The 14,800-nt window shown below is 39.9% G+C and overlaps 1 protein-coding gene across 8 annotated transcripts in view; it reads right to left on the bottom strand.

Moving 5' to 3' along the window:
- The window catches only part of VAV3 (vav guanine nucleotide exchange factor 3), a 395,385-nt gene that overhangs the window by 109,809 nt on the left and 270,776 nt on the right, over window positions 1-14,800 (bottom strand). The gene's annotated exons all lie outside the window — the stretch shown is intronic.

The following is a 14,800-nucleotide window of genomic DNA, read 5'->3' as shown; positions in this document are numbered from 1 at the left end:
GGACCGGGGCACGAACTCGTGTCCCCTGCATCGGCAGGCGGACTCTCAACCACTGCGCCACCAGGGAAGCCCTCCCCTACTTTATTAAAAGCACTGAGAGTTGAATGGATTTTATTCAAGGACACTGGTCTTCAAGTTTCTTACATCCCCAATCCAACCAGACTGACAGATTATATGACAAGGTTTTAGCAAGAACATTTACTAACCAAATGAAAACTCTGCAATACACTATGCTTTAGAGAAAAATGCTAACAGAAGCATATTCTCTGTGTGCCTAATGGGTAGAAAAAGACATACTAGTCATATGAGTAATGGGCAAGGAAATGAAGCTAAAAGTTTCTAACTCTATCCAACCACTGTTTAAAATACTGGCAGTTAAAAAGCACTTGGAGAATGGGACGAATGTCAGTCAGAAAGCAGGAATTCCCAAACATGGAATGAGATGCCCACTATTTACAGCAATGTCCTGCACATCTGCTTCTATCTGCTGAGGTTGGTTTGTCCTCCTGAAGCTTCCCTGGGTTTTTCATTGTTCTTTATAAACCTAATCATATTTTAAATATGCCTAGGAATTTCTGTTTTAATGAGATCTGTGGTAACTGCTGTATAAACCAGGGAATGCATTTATAATCGGGACGTGTTACTGCAGCTCAGCCAGTTAGGAGTCATTGGAAGCCTCTGGGGAGGTGTTAATTACCTAATGCAAAGTTCATCAATGACTTTAAAATATACTTTCCATTTGTGAATATTCAAATGGCATTTTAACATATGAACTTTTATACTGTTGAATAGTCTTGTGTGAATCGGAGTTATAAAGAAATTTTATAATTAAAAAAAGGGTTGAGAAATGCATTGTCCTAAAATCAAATATTTCTAGGAGAAAAAAAAAATTCCTCCTAAGAAAATAAATAAACATAATATTCCATTAGGGTTTTGAAAATATCTCTGGGTCTTCTGTAACCTCTACAGGTTAAGCTTAAACTCCCTCTAGATTTTTGAACTTTAGGTACATTTGGATTGAAAAATAAACATAGTGAAAAAACCACGACTGTCTAAATTCCTCTTCCATCAAACTTATTAAACTTAGAAGAATGAGAGGCAAAATTACATGCAACTCGATTCAAGATAATTGCCAATCAACGGGTCAGAGTTTCCAAAAAATGCCAATTTGCAAAATGAAGAGTTTACTAGTATTTTATCTCTGCTGAAAAACTGGATTGTCTTGCTTTTCTGTATCAGCAAATTCCCTACTATAATTCCAGCAAATAATGTTACAGTGATATTCTATCACAGCTATTATAGATCCTAAATGCAACTCTTTTTGTTTCAATTTGGCTCTAGTGGTTGATATTAGAAACATGATTTCACTTGAAGATTCTTGTAAAACTTATCAAAATATCACTTTACACACATGCCTGTGTTCTGTATTGCTATGGGTTTAGAATCTTTTATTCGTTGTTCTTGTGGTTTGAAAAAAAAATTAACAAAGCTAATGCAGACTCACTAATATTAAATATTTTTGTTTATATACACTAATCTGAAAAGTAAGCATTTAATAAAAATAGGGCTGCTGGCCTCAATAACAAACCATTTTTTTAATTTCCAAAGTATATATTAAAAAAAGAAGCATACAGCAGTTTGCCAAAGAGGTTAGAGAATCTGCACACCAGAAATCAGTGTTCCCTTGCATGAAGTTGAGCACACAATTCAGTTCAACACAGTTTTACTGAGCATCAACTATGTTCCAGATACTATGGGTATAAGTATGAAAAAGATGAAGTTCTAGCTATTAATTAAGGAGCTTATGAAAATTTTAGAAAACAGACATGTACCCAAATAATTTCCAAAAACTTAAAAAATACTGTGGTGGGGTTGTCATGGGAGAGGAACCCATATAGCACACCAGCTGTGAGATACTGCAAGATGAGTTTCTTGGACTGAGTTTAGATGGATAAATGATAGATGAGTAAGATGAATAAAATGTATAGATGAATAATATTTAATCAGATGGAGAAGGGGGGTAAGGTTATTTTGGCCAGAAGCAAGAGTGGGAGCCAAGGTACAGAGGCAAGAAAGAAATCTGTGCATGTAGAAAACGACCACATACATCTCTGCTATTGCTGAAGAGGGCTAGGAATGAGTTCAGTAGGAAGCAGACCTTGGGAGTCTTATACACTTAATATCTTGTAGCCTGGTTCTGAGAATGAGCTGAACAGTTGAAGCCGGGCAGGGGGCATGTTGCCCTCTAGGTTAATCATTTTTCTGATGGCACGGAGGAGGGAATAAGGGAAGTTAGGATTAGACGAGGAGCAGCTAAGAGACTATTACAACAGTCAATAAATTGAATAATTATTTACTGTCTACCTGTGCGGGGTGTGTATGGGAAAGGCTGCAGGAAAGTAAGGGGGGTTGGCATGTTCCACACCAGGCCACATAATAAGGGGGGGGGGCATTGTCTAAGGAGAATTTTAAAACAATAATAAAACTGACTAGGGCTTCCCTGGTGGCGCAGTGGTTGAGAGTCCGCCTGCCGATGCAGGGGACACAGGTTCGCGCCCCGGTCCGGGAAGATTCCACATGCCGTGGAGCGGCTGGGCCCGTGAGCCATGACCACGGAGCCTGCGCATCCGGAGCCTGTGCTCCACAGAGGGAGAGGCCACAGCAGTGAGAGGCCCGCGTATCGCAAGAAAAAAAAAAAAAAAACTGACTAAAAGTCAGTTTGATTTTTTTTTTTTTTTTTATCACCATGGGCCAGTAATTCTAAGTGAGGTCAGTGATAAAATATTCCTCCTGCCACGGGGTAGACCATTCCCACAGCACCAGCCTTCTTGGTTCATCACAGCTACACACTTCTGTGCAAGGGGTCCTGCACTAAGACTCTCTGGGAGCTGGAAAGATAAAGACCAAGTGCTTGCCCTGAAAGGAGCTATCACCTTAGCAGGGGAGATAAGGCACACACCCCGATAACCATAACTCACAAAGAGGCTTCCTACAAATCTGCCCTTCTCCAGTCAGACCGCAGGATCAACGGTGGGAACCAAACCAGTCTTCCATCCCCTGCTTGCACATGGCCATCCCTGCTGAGGGCAGAGCCCGTGTCTTTCAGGTCACCTCTGAGACCCCCGTGTTCTGACCTGATCCAGAAGGAGGGTGTGATCCTTCTACATCCAGTCCTGCTGTGCACCTGCCATGTTCCTCCCTTCCGAAAAGTCACAGAGCCAGAAGGCACAGAAGCTTTCGTTGTTACTGCTTTGTACCCACACTAGCGATGCATAAATAAGGAAACAAAAGGCGATGGATATCATCTCTGAATGCACTGTTCAAGGGAGGTAGTGGTAACTGAGAGGGGAAGACAGCACACTGCAAAATCAAAGAACAAGAGGGAGGAGTGTCTTTGGACAAAGCTATTGAGGTCTCTGTATTCATAGCAGCAAGTGCCCCAGAGAGGACAGGCTTTTATGCCATTGTTTCTCCCCCAACCTTCCTCTGTAAATATTTTAGGATACTAAGACCAGAACAGGCATTGGAAATCACCAAATTCAACCCAGCAATTTTCAGGCGTAAAATAAAGCCCAGAAAAGTTAACTGACTTGCCAAAGCCACACAGCTGGCTAACGGCCCTCAGGAATAACTAAGACAGTGCTTACTCTCGAGAGGAAAAAAAAAAACACGGGTTAATGTCTGATTTCTTAAAAGCACAGGCCCTTGGAGAATAAAAAGCGACCTGAAGCAAGGCAGTGTCTACAGTTTGGGAAGGGGTGGGTGGGTCTCTAGGACTGCAATGTCAACGCCCCTCCAAGCAAGGGGGTGAAATTCTTGCTGCCTGGACAAGTGCCACTCTTCCAAGAGCAGCACAGTAGATCACCAGGGCTCCCAACTTGCCACTCGGTCTTTTGTACTCCTGTAGCAAGATCATTTACTGAGATCTGAATTTGTATGGGTTCTCCCAGTATTTTCCCTTTCTCCCTCTTATAATCAGGTAGCTCAGGTCTTTGTTTTCTTGCCTTAGTGAACACTGCAGGGTAGAGAGCAAAGGCTTTCAGAAATCACTGATTCGCCCAGCCCTCTGTAAAACCTGAGTTACTGAAGAGATGATGCTAGGTGTGTTCCAGAGGGGAGAGGAAAGAAGGGACAGCCTTTGAGAAAACCAACAGAGGAAGGAGGAGGTTCCCCAGAGGGAAAGGGGACAGAGGTGTGGGGATTCCAGGGCACCCAGGAACTGCTCACTGCTCTGGGGCTTCTCCAGGGGGAAAGCAAGACTTTGGAGCTGCATGGACACCTAGCAAGGTTGGCCCTGAGCCTCAGACACCCTCCTGATCAGGAATAGACAGTCTTCAAACATCAAGGAGAGGTTTAAGGCCATGGAATTAAGCTGATTTTAAGAAAAAAAAATTTAAATGGTGTCATCTCTTGCACTCTTAAATTTATGGACTGAAATTTCCACCAGCTGCCTTCTGAAGTGTGTGTCAGTCTGGAGACATAGTAGAGGGTTCAACATCCTCTAAGACAGCCAAGCTGTGCCTCGCTTCTTATCCTGAAAACGTTGCACTACCTGCCTGGCACTGTCAGCTCCCTTTAAATATTAATCTACAGCCTTTTAAATATTATAATTACCTCTACATATGACACACTGCTACCATTATCCCCTGATAACTGAAAATCTTTTACTTTTAAAAATAATACTAGCTAACACTTACATAGGACTTACCATGTGTTAGGCCTTAAGAGCTTAATACATATTAACTCATGTTAAGCCTCATGATAATCCTATGAAGTGAGTCTTATTATGATCCTCATTTTAAAGAAGAGGAAGTTAAGGCACAGAGGGGGTAAGTAACTTGAACAAGGTCACAGAGCTGGCAAATAGTGGATACTGTGTTGAAATCCAGGCAGCCTAGCTTTGGAATCCATGTACTATTAATTTCCCCCAAAACATTATAAGCCAGACATGCGGGAGCTAGCAGCCTGTTCTGCTGCCTCTGCTCTAATGGGACTGGTTTCTTAAAAGCAGAACAAACAAGACCACAGCATCGCCACCGGCCTCAGGAGTCTGAAGCCTGGGCCCTACCTCTACAGGTCTCAGCTCGCCTTCCACACCTGCCCAGATCCGGATCCTGAAGACGGTGGTGATGACAACAGATATGATTTATTCAGTGCACACAAAGAGCCAGACGCTGGGCTAATGCTCTACGAATCCCTCCTCTCAGTTAATCCACGTACAGCAATTATGGAAGGCGGATACCAATATTACTCCTACTCGACAGAGGACAGAATAAGGCAAAAGAGGTTGAGCGGCTTCCTAAAATAAAGGTGCACCGCTAAGTGGCAGAGCTAAGCCCTGAGCCAGGCGATGCCAACGACAAAGTCTAATTTCTTAACCACTTATACTGTCTGGCCTCCTACACAATGCACGTAAGAGCATGCCTGTGATGGAGCAACAATGCGGGAAATATAATCCAACAAGGTCTCCGTATTTGCCTGGGAAATTAGATATAATTTATACTCAAAAGAGTGTAAACAGATTTCTTATAAGGAATATTACCATAATTAAAGAGTGAGACCCTTGACTGTTGACAGTTTATGTTAGGATTACACACACACAGACATGACCAACAATAAAGCATGAAAAACATAATCAACCTCTATAAATTATTTAAAATACCCAAATCATGCCCAAATCCTGTTTTCTACACAAAAACTAATGAAGATATTAAGGAAGAAGACAGTATGTATAGAGAATAAACAGAAGCAGCATTTATTACATTTGTTTGGGGTCATTTCCTGATATTTTGCTATGATTTTATTATCTAATCCTATTAAAATCAAAGCAAAGACACACTAATGAAAGCTCTAGAATGCTGTAGGGAATGAGCTTCCTTTCCTGGCTGGAAATGTAGTGACCCTAGGTTGGCAGGGACTCGAGGGGCCATCTATGTTCCTACTTGCCTTGCCCATCCCTGCCCAACTGGTGGTCCTCTTTCATCTAGGACCCAAACATTCATCCATGCAATAGCAAAACTCCCCCTGTCCAGAAGCCCTGACATCAAGGTCATACTCCTCCTTCCTCTGGAGATTAGCAATTCAGAGTGCATAGCCTTCACTGTGACCAGAACTCTCTCCCTATAGCCTTCCTCAGCCCACTTCCTCCCTCCCCTGAGCATTGGGTGTGATCCACAGCTGAGGCCATCCTGGATACAACATAAATCTCCTTGAGAAGTGCACTGATTTAGTGAATGTGCACTCCCCCACCGACCCCCGCTTCCCACAACAAGAATCCTAATATTTAGTTAAAAACATTTGATGTGTTTACTGGTTATAAAATTTTTATAAAACTGTGATTGAAAGCTCAGCTTCAGTCTTTACTATTTATGAGAACTCGAACACATGCCTTAAACTCTCAGGACAGCTTCCTCATCTGTAAAATGGGCATAACATCTACCTCGGAGGCCTTCTTGTGAGAATTAAATATAAAGTATATAGAAATTCCTGCACATGAATAATTATCACTAACATTCACCCCATGGTGAATGTATACATCAGATATGTTAAGAATTAAAGTTGTGGTGTACAATGAAATGTGTAGCACACCAGCAACTTCTCCCTCATTGTATTAAGAGGAGGAAAAATTGGAAGCAAGGTCCCTGGGATCTACATTTGTGCAGATTGGAAAAGAGGAAAGTGACAGTTCTAGAAAAAATTTACTCTCAAAGGAATGTACGTGGTTCCATAGGAATTTCTAAGGTTTAATATTAACTTTAGTTTATATTTTTAAGTGAAGCCTACAGTTAGGCATGCTACACAGGAAATGGAATTTTCAGCTTTTAGTTGGCAATGCCTTATTCTGGAAGCATCCTGTAACAGTTAGTTCCCAAGCTACTTACTGCAACCTGTTTATCTGAATTCTCTTCAACTCTTTTGTAATAAGGGTGTGGCGCTTAGGATTTCTGTGGAAGTCAGTGCTGACTATGCAGAGAAAATCTCCCAGGGAGAAAGTCAAGAGCTGATAAGAAGGTCAAGAAGAATGCAGGGAAAAAAGAGACGAGTGAGGCTGGCGTTCTTTAAAACTGAAGACAGAAAAATTCTTGCCTGCACTTTAATTCTACTTCACCTTATGAAAACCTCCTGCTCTTCTACTCTGCTCAACCTCTTCTTTCCAAACTATTTCGACTTAAAAAATGAACTAAGCCTTTCTACGTGTCCATATGATTACTTCTTGATCCTTTACTGTTTTATGGGGACAAAAAGAGCTACCCCTGCGCTGGACGCTACCCTTGCCTGTCTCCTGGAATTTTTCCAAGGCCTCACGGCTGCATCTTCAACCATAACCTTAGAATGCCTTGTCCTTCCTTTGGCTTTTAACAATGCTTCTCATAGCATGGGCCATAGAAACGAACAAGAAAGGGCAAGTCTTCTGATAGGGACAAGTAAGAAAGCAACTAGTTTTCTGAAGTACCTGAAAGCTTCACCATCCATCCATTCCTACCCCCTGACACTTGGTAGACAACGGGCTGTAAACAAAAGCAGGCAGGAGCCACTTTTTCTTGCACATAAGCTTTTTTTATTCTATTTATGATTGATTGAATCAGTGCATTTGTCTTCTCACATGTGGTTTGTATTATTCCTTTCTTTTTTTTAAGATTGTCATCATTTTCATCTACTGGCTCAGTACCCTGTTACTCAATTTTTTCTTATTTGTAAATAAGTTTTAAAATTAGGAGACAGGAAAAAAAAAGATGTAAAGCCATACTAACAAAGAAAGAACAGTAACATTTTCAGTAAATGATAATTTAAAGATTGCATAGAGGATGTAATAACTACATGGCTGACCCTAAAATTCCATCAAAACTACAATCAGCTACAGAATTCTAACACTGAGAGACTGAAATATATGGCCAAATAATGAAGATTTCACCACTTGGCACTTATTTTTTACTTTATTACACAAGTTTGTATGTCATGACTAGATTCAGTTTTCTATCTTGACTAGGGCATTATCTCATTTGTGCTAATTGATAATCCTGCAATGTAGGTAAGGCAACTATTTCTACCCCCATTTTACAGATGAAAAAACTGAGGCTATTCACTTGCCCACAGATTTACACAGAAGCCTGGAATGAAACCCATCTTTTCAAACTTCAAGCTCATACTGCTTCCTACCAGTCAGAGTAAGAATTTCTGTCACTGCCGGTCATTGGCCAGTTACCCTGTGCCAAGCACTGTGACTGAAGTGCTCTGCATGTTGTGACCACACAGGCAGGAAGTAACACAGCCAGGAATCTTTATCCAGATGTCTCTGATTCAGAAGCCTAAAGCCAATCAATATACTCTACTGCTATATGCTATGCACGGGCATCCTCAGAGCGTGTTAAATTTACATAACATTATCACAAATTAAATAACAGCCAAATTAAAACCTTTTCAAATGAAGATAAAAAATAGGAAAATAGAGGGATTTTTTGCCTTTTAGAAATGTTGCTGAAAAATTGGCAAGAGACATGAAGTATGTTTGTTCTTGTGCTTCGATGATGATTAATGAACTCCGTTTTGGAAAGGCAAGATCTGCACTTGGCATTAATATTATAAACTTTTCTCATTGCAGTAGCTTCCCTTTAGGTGGGAAAACTGGTTACATAAGGCAGTGATTAATGAGATGCCACAAATGTTGATTTAGTCCCAGACACGGGTTTTTTTCCTCTCTCAAATCTAAATGCTTCACCAAAATTAATTTTAAGTCACACAACAAATATGAGTAAAGTACTGATTCAAGTTGAAAATACATCACATGCTCAGGCTGAGTCCATATGCTTTTTTCCAATTTCTTCCTGTTTTGCTAGAAAAAAAACATTCTTGAACAGTCTGAGATTCCAAGAAGGTGTTGCCATTTTGTTTTTCAAAACCATTGGCCAGATTCTGTTCTTGAATACTGTTTGAATTTAAATGGGAGATACATAACTTTTAAAATATCGGATCTCCAAAGCATGGCAATACAGTTTTTAAATGGCAAGTTTCTTCTTCTGGGAGTTAACAGTTGCAATATTAGCAATACGATAGTAGGTGAGTTGGAGAAACACATGAATATTTTCATTTTTCATCTATCTAATCCTTACGATGTACTCTATACCAAGTGAAGGAAGAATTCTTAGTCCCAAGAAGGAAAGTTCTGTCCTGAATTAAAGGTATCACATGATTCCTTTGGGCCATTTGAAACAGTAAGAAGCTACGAGCAAAACTGCTGGTATATGGACATCCAGAGGCATGCTTCCTGAACATATCATTAGTAGCAACACACCAGGTAGGAAATCAAAGTCGTTATTCTAACTGCTTACAACTGGGTCCCCCAAGAAAGACTATTTATTAAACACCTAATGTTTTCATGGCAACATGTAAAACTTCCTAAATAAGAGCTCTAAAACATAGAATTTCTACATTGTTTTGGAAATGAGGATATATCTATGGCATTTTTCAAATAAAGTAGAAGTGAAATTTTCTTACTTTGATGAAAAATTATTAAAACTAAAGATTTCTCTTTTTTTTTTTTTTTTTTTTTGCGGTACGCGGGCCTCCCATTGCTGCGGCCTCTCCCGCCGCGGAGCACAGGCTCCGGACGCGCAGGCCCAGCGCCACGGACCACGGGCCCAGCCGCTCCGCGGCACGAGGGATCCTCCCGGACCGGGCACGAACCCGCGCCCCCTGCATCGGCAGGCGGACTCCCAACCACTGCGCCACCAGGGAAGCCCCAAAACTAAAGATCTTTTAAAATAATAGGTTTAGGCTTAGCCCCAGGAGCTGCTGTGTAAATTTAGTTGAGAAAAGAGTGTAAGATTACGGAGGATGTATATTTACAAGGGGAAAAGAGATTAACGGGAGGTGGGAGATACTCTGAACTCAAATGAATAGCCACAAAATTTTTTTCCTCCTACTTCCAAAGAAAGCTTAGGAGAGGTAATGTTAGTCTGTAATAGTTTACCAACAAAAAAGCATGATTATCTCAATATTAAGTACCTGTATTTGTTTAAAATATTATTCCCTTACTATGTATACAGAGCATATATCATGATATATTTTGCACAAGATAACTTATGATCTAAGCAAAATATATGTAAAATAAAGCACCAAATAAAAATTAAACAATGCAATATCGTTGTCTGGCAACATATAAAACAGGTAAAGTTAAATTTTGTAAAATGTTGTACTATAAATCCTTAAAAATATTTTGATGTACGTCTTGAAACTGCTCACAGAATTTTCATCTATTACTTAAATAAAAATAAGCTAAATGGCATGGGTGAAATGTTACATAAATTAAATAATAAAACTAGAAGTAAGTATTTAACAAAATTCAGAATCAGAGAATTTTCTAAGCATAAAAGTAACAAAAACAAAAAAAAAAACCATAAATAAAATACCAATAACTATGACCACATGCGAATTTAAAACTTTATATAGAAACAAATAATAAGCTAGAAAAATTTTTTTGATAAATACGACCTTTTCTGGAGCAACCCTCTTGTCTCCATTCATGTTCTGTCGACCCCCTACTCATAATATGGGCTTCAGTTTCGACACCATTTCCTGATGTTCACATCCTTAAAGTATTTGCCCCTTTTAAGCATAGGCCCTGCATTTCCCCGATCTCAAATCTTACACTATTACCTTTGCTCCATGACACTGTGTGTTGTGTGAGGGAAAATACTGAATACATCTTGTTCATCTGTGTAAACTTCACACCAAGCCTGCATACTTGTCAAATGGTTGAACAAACAAATGAATAAACAAATATTCTCATGAAACAAAGTCAAGTGATAAAAGCAGGACATTAAATTGAAAATAGAGACATTTTATAAACACATGGCTACACACAAAGAAAACCAGTATTAGAAAAAAGTATATAACAAAACAAAACTGTAAAGGATGATTATCTGAGTGAGGGATTACAGGCAATTTGTCCAGGAAACTTTTCTATACCTCCTTAACGTTTTCTGAATTTTTAAGAATAAACTTTTCAAGGTGTAAAACTCTATTTTTCAATTGAAGAACAGTTCATTTACAATATCATATTCATTTCAGGTATACAGCACTGTGATTCAGTATTTTTACAGATTATACGCCAATAAAAGTTATTATAAGATAATGGCTATAACTCCTTATGCTATATAGCATATCCTTGTTGCTTATCTAGTTTACACATAGTAGTTTGTATTTCTAAATCCCATACACCTAATTTGCCCGTCTCCCCTTCCCTCTCCCCTTTGGTAACCACTAGTTTGTTTTCTATTTCTGTAAGTCTATTCTGTTTTGCATATACATTCATTTATATATTTTTTTAGATTCCATATATCAGTGATATCATACAGTATTGTCTTTGTCTGACTTATTTCACTAAGCATAATATTCTCTAGGTCCATCCATGTTACTGCAAATGGCAGAATTTTATTCTTTTTTATGGCTGAGTAATATTCTACTGTGTATATATACCACTACTTCTTTATCCATTCATCTGCTGACAGGCACTTGGGTTGCTTCCATATCCTGGCTATCGTAAATAGTGCTGCTGCAAACACTGGGGTGCATGTATCTTTTCAAATTAGTTTTTTTTTTTGTTTTTTCCAGATAATGCCCAGAAGTGGGATTGCTGGATCATATGGTAGCTGTATTTTTAATTTTTTAATGTCCCTCCATACTGTTTGCCATAGTGGCTGCACCAATTTACATTCCCACCAACAGTGTACAAGGGTTAAAACTCTAATTTATCTAAGAAGTTCAAATGTCATTAAACAACAACAAAAAAGCATGTGCTACCTCACCTTTAAATTTAAAAAACATCAAAACAGTATGTATATATAAAAAATATGAAATATCGTGACATGAAAAATATGTTGACAACAAATATCTATGGTATTGGTCACTACAGTTATACAAAAGACAACATTCCAAAATAATGTGAACACAGTTTTCCAGAACTGCATGTTATTAAAAAATTATACATTAAGTTAGTTAACTCCTTAAAATGGCTTTCTTAAAAAAAATCAATTGCATTCAAGTTTAATATTCAGACTGCCAGAAATCATTCTTTCCATTTCAAAACTGTTAAGCAGAGTGAGTTCTGCTGGGTGTTATCCACCCAGCATGTTTCAGTGCCAGTGTCTACAGTTGTTTGTTTCAGAACCTCTAATTAGCTGCCTTATCTTTTGCAAGGGATTCTTCTGGTGCTAAGTTTTAATCGTCCAAATTAATTGAAATACTGTAGCAATTTCAGATTAACATTTTCAAAATTAACAATGCATAAAATAAAATCACCCATAAATCTGCTTTGTAACAGCAGCCACTAATGAAGTCTGCACAACATACCAGATCACATTGCTAATTTGCACTGTTCTACATAGCTAAACTTTAGGAAATAAGCTTTCCTCCGTCCAAAGGTTGGCATAAGTAGGGTACACAGAAGATCTCTAGAAGAATGAGGTCTCTGGAGCCAAACACTGCAATTAAGTCCTGGTAATTGCCAGGTGCTGTGTGACCTTGGGTAAATTACTCACCTCTCAGAGCTTTGGTTCCCTCCACTGAAAACTAACAGTATCTCCCTCTTAGAGTTTGTAGCATACAGACTCTAAGATGAACCCCAATAATCTCTGCCTCCTGGTATTCACATGCTTATTTAATCCCCTCCCCTGAAGGTGGGCAAGACCTGTGACTTGCCTCTGGCCAACAGAAAGGTGATGGGATGTCATTTCCATGATTTTGTCATATAAGACTTAATTTTCCATCCTTCTAGGAGACTCCATCACCTTCTTGGCTTGTACACTTTGATGAAGCAAGCAGCCATGTTGGGGAGGCCCATGTGAGGACAGCCTCTGGCCAACAGCAAGCTAGGGATTGAACACCTCAGTTTAAGAGACCAAAAGGACCAGATCCTGCCAAGCTGGGAATGACCTGAGCCTTCAGATGAGACATAGCCCTAGCTAACATCTTGAGTGAGGTCTTATGAGAAACCCTGAAGCAGAGGACCCAGCTAAACCTCGCCCAGACTTCTGACCCACAGAAACTGTGAAATAAAAAACATGCTGTTTTAAGCTGCTAAATGTATGGTAATTTGTTACACAGCAATAGAAAATAAATATAGGAGTGTTTAAGTATTAGTAATCACCACCACCACCATCACTTACAGAGCACTTACTATGTGCCAAACCTTGTTGATAAATGCTTTACCTATTATCTCATTTAATCTTCACAGTGACAGCAGGAGATGTCTGCTACTATTACCCCCCATTTTAGAGAGGCTAAAACAGGTTTACAGGTCCAAGATTGTACAACTAGTTAAGTGGAGGGGCAGGATACAAACCCAGATCTATGACATTGCACAGTGCTCAGTCTAAACGGCTGTACAGGGCTGCCTCTGATGATCAACAAGTGTCCATGTAAGTGAAAGTGCCTAATACAGTTGGCCCTCCCTCTCTGCAGATGTAGAACCCACAGGTAGGGAGGGCCGACTGTACTATGCAATTTTGTGTAAGAGACTTGAGCACCCACAGATTGTGCTATCTGTGGGGGGTTCTGGAACCCCCGTGGATACCAAGGGGCGACTATACAGACAAAACTAGAAAAGATTCTTCCTTCTCCTTCCTTCCCATGATTCCTTTATTGCCACAGAGGCAGGTTATGGTCTAAACTTAATGCCTCAAGGGCTGCAGTCTCTGGCTCTCTGGCACTCTCATCCTGACCCTTCCAGTAGGGAGGGAACATTTCTTCCCACCTGCCTCCACAAAATATGCCGTCTTAGGTCTTGTTTCCCCAGTTCTCTAATTTGATGGACCAATCTACACTAACGTGTATGTAGGTAATGGTGGAACAAAGGATTATCTCCTTACAGAAACAGAGTACCTCTATCTAAAGGAGAATATCACATTGGTATTTTAGGTATAAAGACAGGGTTATAAGAAGATACTGTGATTCAAGAACACTTCCTTTTTGGTATCCCTGCAAACTAAAGCTGTGAGTACGGATGAGCTTTTTGTCAAGACTCTCCAGTTCCCATTTTAGGTACATTCCTCAGGATTTACCTTGTCTGATACTAGAAAACAATCAAATAGAAGAGACGACGAATGGATAAAGGCCAAGGTAGAAGAGGTGGAAAACCCAGCCACAGTACGCCCAAGGAGGACAATGTCTAAAACGCATACACTATAACAGATGTACATTATACTCTGCTCAAACCAAGCTGCTCTTCTTTCCTTCCCCCATTCTTTTGTAAGCAAAGCTGTTCTTTCTTACAGAAAACAAATTTCCTGTGAACAGGCTGGGTCAGGCCCTCTCTGCATGCTAGAGGTGGACACAGAAGCCAGGTGGCTCATCACCTGTACCCTGGCTGCAGTGATGTCCTCAGAGATGATCAGAGATCTGGGCCAGGCCAGTTAAAGACACCTTGGGATTTTTGTTAGATTTACTGGGGCAAAGGCGTCCAGTTTTCTCTGAGATTGCTAGCTGTGGGGAACTGAGAGTTGCTAGTGGCCAACTTCGCTTCCAAGTGAGATAAACTGCCTGAGGTACAGGTTGACAAAAAATCAACAGAAAAGAAAGGAAAACTGAGACGCAAGGAGAAATGGAACATGATATCATTTGAGCCCCTGGATCTAACTCTGCCTGAAGCCAAACATGCTCCCCTTTAGTTACCTAAGTCAGTAAATCCTCCACTCTTTTTTATTTTTTTCCCTTAAATTATAGATCTTCCTCATATGACGGGGTCACATCCCAATAAACCCATTTTAAGTCAAAAATATTGTAAGTTGAAAATGCATTTAATACA

Source organism: Orcinus orca, chromosome 1 (assembly GCF_937001465.1).
Source record: "Orcinus orca chromosome 1, mOrcOrc1.1, whole genome shotgun sequence".
Classification (NCBI taxonomy): Eukaryota; Metazoa; Chordata; class Mammalia; order Artiodactyla; family Delphinidae; genus Orcinus; species Orcinus orca.
Note: the sequence above shows the minus strand (reverse complement) of the source record. Positions and strands in the feature narration are given on the sequence as shown.